General features: G+C 40.6%; 1 protein-coding gene across 1 annotated transcript in view; it reads left to right on the top strand.

Annotated features, from left to right (window-relative positions):
• Positions 1-10,624, top strand: part of uhrf1.L (ubiquitin-like with PHD and ring finger domains 1 L homeolog) — a gene marked incomplete at its 5' end in the record, with an annotated part of 70,706 nt that overhangs the window by 43,056 nt on the left and 17,026 nt on the right. The gene's annotated exons all lie outside the window — the stretch shown is intronic.

Raw genomic sequence — 10,624 nt, forward strand, 5'->3', positions numbered from 1 at the left:
CCAGCGTTTTTTGGGATATGCGGTGCCTTTTACCTGCCCATATAAAATTCAGTATAGCTGCTTGTAGTTTGTCCAGTGCTGTTTTTGGTACCACTAATGGAAGTGTATCAAAGAAAGATAGAATTCAGGGGAGAAGATTCATCTTTGTTGCAGCTATTCTGCCCAGCCATGATAAATTATAAGTACGCCATGTTTGGAGACCTCGTTTTAAAGTTATTAGGACGGGAACATAGTTCTGTTTATATATCTGTATATATAAAGTATTGTAATCTGTTGTGAGCATAATGCCCAGATACTAGTTGTAGTTCGAAGGCCAGTGGTAAGGGAAATTGATCTGCAGTACTTTTAAATTTGGCCCTGTGATGTGAAGTGGGAGTGCCTCAGATTTATCATGATTCATTTTGTATTCAGAGATATTTCCATAATCTCCTAAGATCTGATGAAGGTTTGGCAAAGAGGTTTGTGGGGAAGTGAGTGTTAACAAGATATTGTCCGCATATAGTCATATTTTATATACCTCCTTTCCTACTTTTTATACCATATACTTCGGGGGAATGTCGAAATAGCTGCAGCTAGTGGTTCAATACATAAGGCAAATAGCAGTGGGGATAGGGGACAGCCCTGCCTCGTACCGTTACATAGTTTTTAGAAGAAATTCATTTTGTTTTTTAGTTGTTCTGTCAGCTGTGGGAAATAGATTATATAACGGAGTATAATATTGTTGGAATGCTTTGGCAATAACCCGTGGTGAGCTAACTAGGCCTTGGGGTGTATGAATAATTTGTGGAGTTTGGAGGGCCTGTTTGTTCAAAGTTTATTTGCCAACAGTGTGTGAGCTGTATTGGCCTTCTCATAATATATTTGTCTGTATGAGCCTAGTAGTTTATCTGCATCTGTCTTGTAATGCATTTCACAGGGAAATAATTTGAGATTGTGAATGGTTGGGTAACTTGCCTGTCTCTTTACCCCTCTTTGTAAGGCTACCGTAATTTGTTTTGTTTTTCTTTAGTGAAGAGTAAAAGGCTATACACGTTCCCCTAATAACAGCCTTGTGCGCCTCCCGAAGTATGTTTTGTGAAGTAACTGAGGGTTTGTTAATGAGAACATGGGGCTAGACATATTGTCAATTTCCCAGCTGCCCCAAGTCAATCACTCTTTACTGCTGTACTGCAAGTTGGAGTGATATCACCCCCTCCCTTTTCCCCACCAGCAGCCAAACAAAAGAACAATGGGAAGGTAACCAGATAACCGCTCCCTAATACCTGCCTGGTAGATCTAAGAACAACACACAGTAAAAACCCATGTCTCACGGAGACGCATTCAGTTACATTGAGAAGGAAAACAGCAGCCTGCCAGAAAGCATTTCTCTCCTAAAGTGCAGGCACAAGTCACATGACCACGGGCAGCTGGGAAATTGACAAAATGTCTAGTCCCATGTCAGATTTCAAAATTGAATATAAATAGCACATTACCATTGAAGGTACAGATATCTGCTCTATCAGCTCGGCTGCGCAAGCAATGGGCGCGTCTACCCAAAATTAAGCTATTCTTTCAAGAATAAAGCCACCACTGGAGGACCCGGTTCCTCCATGGAATCTTAATCTGGTCATCAGGGCTCTACAGGGCCCCCATTCATACCCCTAGGTTCTGTTGACCTCAAATTTCTATCTTGGAAAGTGTCATTCCTCCTGAACATCTGCTTGGCCAGAAGGGTATCCGATCTAGCTGCGCTGTCTTACAAACAACCTTGGGTGACATTCCACCATGGTAAGGTTGTTCTTAGAACAATTACATCACACCTACCAAAAGTCACTTCGGAGTTTCACATCAGTGAAGAGATTCTATTACCATCTCTCTGCCCTAAACCAACAAATCAGAGAGCAGCAACTGCACACTGGATACTGTACAGGCACTAAAGTATTAAATTCACAGAATCGCAGAATTCAGACAGAGGCCCCCTTTGTTCTATTTGGCAATAATAAGAAGGGCATAACAGGCATCCAAATGCTCATTAGCTAGATGGATAGTTTTTGGCGATACTTGAGGCTTATAAGTCCATGGGCCAAGAAGTTCCATTTAAAATAAAGGCTCGCTCCACCAGGAAAGTTGGTACTTCTTGGGCCCTTCACAATCAAGCTTCCACAGAAGCAGTTTTCAAGGCAGCCACTTGGTCATCCTTGCATACTTTTTCTAAGTTTTCGAAGTTAGATGTTATGGCCTCTTCAGAAGCGGGCTTTGGCAGCTACAGGCAGCAGTGGCAAGTTTCTGCCTTTTTCATAGTTCAGGTTGTTAGCACCACAGTGATAGTTTGAGACCATTTGCAATTGGTTTTCATTACAGCAATCTGGTTGCTAGAGTCCAAATTCTCCTAGTAACCATGTACTTATTTGATTAAGAGACTGAAATATGAAAAGGCAAGGCCTGAATAGAAAGATGAGTAATAAAAACTAGCAATGACAATACATTTGTAGCTTTACTTTACAGAGCATTTGTTTTTTAGATGGGGTCAGTGACCCCCATTTTAATACTAGAAAGAACCAGAAGAAAAAGAAACAATACAAAACAAATAATGAAGACCGCTTGCTACAGCAAGGTACCAATTTTTATGTATGTGCCAATATTTATTATATTTTGTGAAGGCTTCTATATTCATCCAAAGTTTTGACTTTTGGTCATAATTTGAAATATATTATGGAGTTTGGGTAAAAAGTAACAATTACTTACTATGTACAAAAGGCTCCAAAGTCAGGCACTCCCTCTTTCTCAAGGATGCACTGGGGCGCCCAGCCAATCGGACGGCTCTCCAGCCTGTAACTTGGCTGGATGATGTAGACAGAAACAGGAGAAGGATTTCTCTGATACCCTACAAAAAGATGACTCCCCGGCATATCTCTGTGGCCCTGGTGCTAAAGCTCCCAGACCTTTAGCTTTGGGCAGGAGAATCTTTTGGAAATGCAGAATCAGCAGGCACTCTGGTACACCACGCTTAGGGATTAAACAAGTCTTTATTTCACACCGTTGAAATCAGGGATGGCCTGACTCATTTCAGATCTACAAATACATAACCATAGGCTAAAGTGTACTTATTCAAAAAAACATTAAATAGGAAGTCAGGTCACCTAATTGGTGATTAATCACTGAACCAATTTACAATTTAAAAGCTAACTAACAATGATGTGAAAAAGATTGCTAAGTTTCATCACAGCAGTTGCCGAAGGGGTGGATGTTTTTGAAATATCCTCATCATCATTTATTTATATAGCGCTGTCGAGATACGCAGTGCTTTACTGCAGTTATAGCAAACGGAATAAATGGTGGATAACAAACAAGGATTACGGAGTACAATAGGGTTAGAAGGACCTAGAGATTAGAGTTTACAAACTAAAAGGTTAGGGTACAATTGAGACATTAGGATTATATAAACACTTTGTCATTTTTGATACAGCAATGATTAAGGTACATGGAATAAGCCTTTTTAAACAGATGGGTCTTTAAGGAGCGCTTGAAAGTTTGGAAAGAAGGAGGAAGTCTGAAAGCTTGTGGCAGAGAGTTCCAGAGAAAAGCAGAAGCCCGAGAGAAGTCTTGTAGACGAGAATGGGCAGAAGTGATCAGAGGAGAAGTGAGGCGAAGATCAGAAGCAGAGCGTAGGTTTCGTGAAGGAGTGTATTTGGAGATTAGAGATGAAATATAGGGAGGGGTTTCATTATTAAGGGCCTTGAATGTGAGTGTAAGTAATTTGAATTTGATTCTAGAAGAGTTTGGGAGCCAGTGAAGGGACATGCATATGGGAGCAGCTGATGAATGAGTCTAGAAGCCGCGTTTAGAACAGATTGGAGTTGTGAAAGGTGACTTGTTGGAATACCTGTGAGGAGTAAATTGCAGTAATCAAGGCGGGAGATGATGAGACTGAATCAGTGTTTTAGTTGATTCTGAACTGCATGTTGGTCTGAGATTGTTGTCGGACGGTATGCCCAGCCTAATGAGATCGATTTTCTCATTAAAGAAATGAGCAAGGTCTTGGGCGGTAACATTAATAGGTGGAGGGGGACATAGGAGTGAGTTAAATGTGGCAAACAGCTGCTGTGGTTTGGAGGACATAGTAGATATTAGATAAGAGAAGTATTGTTCTTTGGCTAATGATAGAGCTACGTTATAACACGAGAGCATGAATTTGAAGTGGATGAAGTCAGGATCAGTTCGTGACTTTCTCCACCGTCGCTCAGCTGATCTACTACATCTTCTGAGGTACCGAGTTACACTAGTGTGTCAGGGTTGGGATTTAGCTGTGACGGGTGGTAGAAGGTGCAAGGGAGTCAAGTGCTGTTGAAAGGGCATCGTTATAGAGAGAAGCTGCCATATTGGGACAGGAGAGAGTATTAATATGAGATATGGATTGTGCTGATACTGTTGATAATTGTTGTGGTTCAAAGGCATTAAGGTTTCTGTACGTGTGGGTAGAGAGAGATGGTTGTGAAGGTGCAGATGAAAGCAGTATCTGCAAGGAGAGTAGATGATGGTCAGACAGAGGGTAGGGAGAGTTAATTAAGTTGGATGGGCAGCATGAGTGGCAGAATATAAGGTCAAGAGCATGACCCTCGATGTGGGTAGGTGAGTCGGTCCACTGAGACAGACCAAATGAAGCTGTTAGAGAGAGAAGTTTAGAGGTGGCAGCAGAAGCAGAGTTGTCAATGGGGAGAGCAGGTGTCTCACTGGAGAGAAAGTATGGAAGCCAGGCAGCAAAGTGATCCAAGAAGGTGGAGTAGGGACCAGGAGGGCGATATGACCGCAACACGCAGAGAGATTGGAGAAAACAAACGTATGCTGTGGACTTCAAAAGAAGTGAAGGAGAGAGAAGTCGGTGTAGTTAGATTTTGCAACCTACATTTGGGGGAGAGACGAAATCCCACCCCACCGCCATGACGGCCATCCGGTCTAGGAGTGTGACTAAGTGAGAAGCCTCCATAGCAGAGGGCAGCAGATGAAGCGGTGTCTGAGGGGGAGAGCCATGTTTCAGTGATTGCAAGAAGGTGAAGGGATTTAGCTATAAAGAGGTCATGGACTGCTGTTTATTGCAGATTGACCGTGCATTCCAGAGGGCACATGAGAAAGGCAGGGAGGGTGCACCTTGTTGAATGCCTGAGAGTAGGAATAAGTGAGGGTACAAATGAGTGAGTTGGACCATGGTTTGGGGAGATATCCCCAGCTGCAAGTAACAGTAATAATGAGAGTGAGACAAGGTGTGACGTAGATTTGACAGTGTGAGCATTGTATTGTTTGATGGGATGAGAGGGGATAATAGATTTAACAATACAAGATAGTGTGCTTAGATTGAGAGAGGGTGATGGGAGCAGTGAAGAGGAGATTTCAATTTCAGGATAGTTTGATGGATGTTGGAGTGCAGAGGATATATGCAGAAGTTTAGAGTAGAGAGAAAAAGAAGGCAATCAAATTAAACATACAGTGGTGTGAAAAACTATTTGCCCCCTTCCTGATTTCTTATTCTTTTGCATGTTTGTCACACTTAAATGTTTCTGTTCATCAAAAACCCTTAACTATTAGTCAAAGATAACATAATTGAACACAAAATGCAGTTTTTAAATGAAGGTTTACGTTATTAAGGGAGAAAAAAAACTCCAAATCTACATGGGCCTGTGTGAAAAAGTGATTGCCCCCCTTGTTAAAAAATAACTTAACTGTGGTTTATCACACCTGAGTTCAATTTCAAAGGTTATAAAGCCATTTCTAAAGCTTTGGGACTCCAGCGAACCACAGTGAGAGCCATTATCCACAAATGGCAAAAACATGGAACAGTGGTGAACCTTCCCAGGAGTGGCCGGCCGACCAAAATTACCCCAAGAGCGCAGAGACAAACTCATCCGAGAGGCCACAAAAGACCCCAGGACAACATCTAAAGAACTGCAGGCCTCACTTGCCTCAATTAAGGTCAGTGTTCACAACTCCACCATAAGAAAGAGACTGGGCAAAAATGGCCTGCATGGCAGATTTCCAAGGCGCAAACCACTTTTAAGCATAAAGAACATTAAGGCTCGTCTCAATTTTGCTAAAAAAACATCTCTATGATTGCCAAGACTTTTGGGAAAATACCTTGTGGGCCGACGAGACAAAAGTTGAACTTTTTGGAAGGTGCGCGTCCCGTTACATCTGGCGTAAAAGTAACACCGCATTTCAGAAAAAGAACATCATACCAACAGTAAAATATGGTGGTGGTAGTGTGATGGTCTGGGGTTGTTTTGCTGCTTCAGGACCTGGAAGACTTGCTGTGATAGATGGAACCATGAATTCTACTGTCTACCAAAAAATCCTGAAGGAGAATGTCCGGCCATCTGTTCGTCAACTCAAGCTGAAGCGATCTTGGGTGCTGCAGCAGGACAATGACCCAAAACACACCAGCAAATCCACCTCTGAATGGCTGAAGAAAAACAAAATGAAGACTTTGGAGTGGCCTAGTCAAAGTCCTGACCTGAATCCTATTGAGATGTTGTGGCATGACCTTAAAAAGGCGGTTCATGCTAGAAAACCCTCAAATAAAGCTGAATTACAACAATTCTGCAAAGATGAGTGGGCCAAAATTCCTCCAGAGCGCTGTAAAAGACTCGTTGCAAATTATCGCAAACGCTTGATTGCAGTTATTGCTGCTAAGGGTGGCCCAACCAGTTATTAGGTTCAGGGGGCAATTACTTTTTCACACAGGTTTGGATTTCTTTTCTCCCTAAATAATAAAAACCCTCATTTAAAAACTGCATTTTGTGTTTACTTGTGTTATCTTTGACTAATAGTTAAATGTGTTTGATGATCAGAAACATTTTGTGTGACAAACATGCAAAAGAATAAGAAATCAGGAAGGGGGCAAATAGTTTTTCACACCACTGTAGTTAGACAGTATAATCCGGCTTATCTTGTTGATGGAAGAATTGATGAGCAGTGATGTCCAGTGTTTGCTTGGAGATTCCAGTCCAACTGCTGTCCGACTGTCTAACTCTATATGTTGTACTTAAACTTTCTGTACTTCAACTTGATAGACTTAAGTTGTTAAATCTGCCATAGCTCTCCTGCCATGCTCACCCCTGCTAAGTATTATTTTATGTTTTGGCAACTTTTAACTTTGTGATGAAACCTAGTAAATGTTTTTCACATCATTTAGGTAGATTTTAGATAGTTAATCGCTTCAGTGATTAATCACCAATTAGGTGCTTTCACTTTAATGTTTTTTTTGTTTTTTTTGTTTTTTTTTAAATAAGTACACTTAAGCATATGACTACGTATCAGGAGATACAAATTTGCTCATTAAATTTGAGGAAAAATAAAATTACATCCATGTTAAGCTTTCACATTTTGATTTTAAAGTTCTATAAATTTTCAAAGGGTTTAGATTTAGGTCAAGGAAGACATGGGGGTCTTCTAAATCCTCCAAACTGCCCTAGGATTAGACAAAATCCTGGTGTTCTGTACATGATAAACATTGGGTTATTGATTTAATCATGAGAATTTGTTTTGATCAATTCAAATAATGTAACCCTTTAAGTGCCACAGAACGTAGAATCTACGTTCTGTGGATCAAAGGACCAAAGTGCCACAGATCGTAGATTCTACGTTCTGCAGCACTTCCGGGTTTGCGAGCGGAGGAGCGGCTGTTAGCGATCGCCCAGGGGCCCCAAAGCAGCAGCAGGGACGCGGTTCCTATGCGTCCTGCTGCTGCCTGCACTTCACTTCCGCCCAGCTCCGCGCCCCCCCCTGCCTGATGAACGTTGGAGCTGGAGATCTGCTGCGTGGGGCCCTTTATCATCGATCTGATGCATCTACCCCAGGTAAGTGTAACATTTACACACACAAAAACACACCAACACACACTTATTACAGTAATATACACTTACATTCACACTTACACACACTCACACATAGATTTTTGGGGATTGAGGGGGTCACACACACTCACAGCACCCATGTACACTTGCACACGCGCAAACGCGCAAATAACATGCAATTTACCCGTTGTGCACACGCATATGTACATATATGGCTTTGTGGCTTTTTTTTTTCTTATCGCATCGTCTCTTTTTTGGTTAAAATAAATGTTTTATTGCCGTTCCGAATAGCGTATTCGCTAACCGTACTGTGCAATAGCTTTTGTATGTTATTTTGGTGGTTATATTGCAATTTTGGGTATTTTGGTGCATTTTTAGCCATTTTATTGAATTTTTAGCCATTTTATTGCATTTTCAGCTCTGTATTTGTGTTGTTCACTTGTTTCTGTCCGTATAATCGATTTGGCCCAGCTAAAATATTCAAACGGTAATTCTGGCGTCCGATTACACTAGTGTGAAAAAAAAAAGCATTGATTTTTGTGGTTTTATTAGATTTTAGTGATTTATTTGCATTTCACACTGTTCTGTGTTTTGTTTTGCCTATGTAAATTTTATCTACTATACTGTATATCCATTTGTGGGTCTCAGTGCGCCACATAGTCTAGTAAATCTATGCATATTGGGCATCAAAGTGTTCAGTAGACCCCTGTCGTTCATATTTAGGATGTTTTATGCTAAGTTACGAAATGTGGGGCACATAATGGGGTAAAATAAAGCTTTGTGACAATTTTCAGAAATTTGATAACCGCTATGTTCAGCATAGCTTTGCAGTTTGGTAGTTTGCAGTAGAAAGATGTAATTACCTGTTTTAGATTCGTCAGAATGTGTACTTTCTAAAAAATATATGGTTTTCTAGGGTCTCCATACTGTTAGGGGGTCTTATGGTGCAAATACACATACTGGGTGCTTATATTGCAGCAGCCAGAGCATCAGCCATGAAAATTTATATACACTACTGTCATTTGGGCGCCTGTGTACACCACATAGTTGGGTAAATCTATGCATAGTGGGCATCAAAGTGTTCAGTAGACCCCTGACATTCATATGTGGGATGTTTTATTCTGATACGTTACGAAATGTGGGGCATATAATGGGGCAAATGCAAGCTTTGTGGCGATTTTCAGAAATTTGATAAACACCACTACGTTCAGCAATGCTTTACAGTTTGGTAGTTTGCAGTAGAAAGATGCAATTACCTGCTTTAGACTCGTCTGAATATGTACTTTCTAGAAATATATGGTTTTCTAGGGTCTCCCATACTGTTAGGGGTCTCATGTTGCAAATACACATACTGGGTGCTTATATTGCAGCAGCCAGAGCATCAGCCATAAAAATGTATATACACTACTGTCATTTGGGTGCCTCTGTATGCCACATAGTTTGGTAAATCTATGCATATTGGGCATCAAAGTGTTCAGTAGGCCCCTGCCATTCAGATTTAGGATGTTCTCTCTTGGTACCTTATTCTATGTGAGACATAAGATACCAGAAAGTGAAAGATTTGAGGCGATTTTCACCTATTTCATCAAAACCGACAATTTTGGGAAGGCATTGCGACTCAGTAGTTTGGAGTAGGAATACATGGTTACCCACTTTGGATTCGTCTGAATGTGTACTTTCCAAAAATATATGGTTTTGGAGGGTCAATGTATTTTTTTTTGTGTTTTTACCCTGCAAAAACTGTAGTAAATGTGTTGCTTTTTTTCAACTGACCTCCAGGACAATTTGTATGTGTTAACTTCATTTTGGGGCCTCTAAACACCAGATACTTTGATAATCCTATACACAATACACATCAAACTGTTCAGTGGAGCCTTGGCATTTATATTTAGGATGTATTTTCTTGGTACCTTATGCTATGAGGGAGACAAGATGGTAAAAGTGAATTCTCTAGAAGCGATTTTGAGCTATTTCACCAAAACCGACAATTTTGGGAAAGCCTTGCGACTCAGTAGTTTGGAGCAGAAAGGCATGGGTACCCATTTTAGATTCGGTAGAATGTGTCCTTTCCAAAAATATATGGTTTTGCGGGGTAAACATATATTTGTGTTTATTTTTCAGTAGCTGAAGTTAACCACAGGACTATTTTTTCAGGTATTTCACCAAAACCGACAATTTTGGGAAAGCGGTCAATGTGTCGTTTTTTCAGTAGCTGAAGTAAAGTCCTGGACAATTTGGATGTGCCAACTTCATATTTGGGTCTCTAAATGCCAGGTGCTTTGGTAAACCTATGCACAATAGGGATCAAACTGTTCAGTGGACCCCTGGCAATCATATTCAGGGTGTTTTTTCTTGGTATCTTATATAGTGTGTGATATGTGGAGCAGCAAAATAAAACATTTGAAATGATTTTTCAACATTTTGAAACATTTATATAAAAACCGCTACGTTCAGACAAGCTTTGAGGTTTGGTAGTTAGGAGTAGAGACAGTTACCCATTTTGGAATCGGCAGATTGTGTACTTTCCAAAAATATATGGTTTTCTGGCGTAAACCCACTGTTTCAGGATTTTGTGGCCTTGGAATCTAAAGTATGCCATTTTCTGCCTTCAGCTTTCAAAATTCGGTAATATACTGCTGGGTGTTTTTGCTGTACAGATGTCCTAAATCTGCGTAAAACTATACATACAGTATCTAGTTTAGGCACGTTCGAGAGACATGAGGCTTTCCAAATCAGTTGGATTTACATGCGTAAAATGAAAGATTTTTCTGGTATAAGTTCATATATTGTGAAAAACAGTA

This window comes from Xenopus laevis, chromosome 1L, assembly GCF_017654675.1.
Source record: "Xenopus laevis strain J_2021 chromosome 1L, Xenopus_laevis_v10.1, whole genome shotgun sequence".
NCBI lineage: Eukaryota > Metazoa > Chordata > Amphibia > Anura > Pipidae > Xenopus > Xenopus laevis.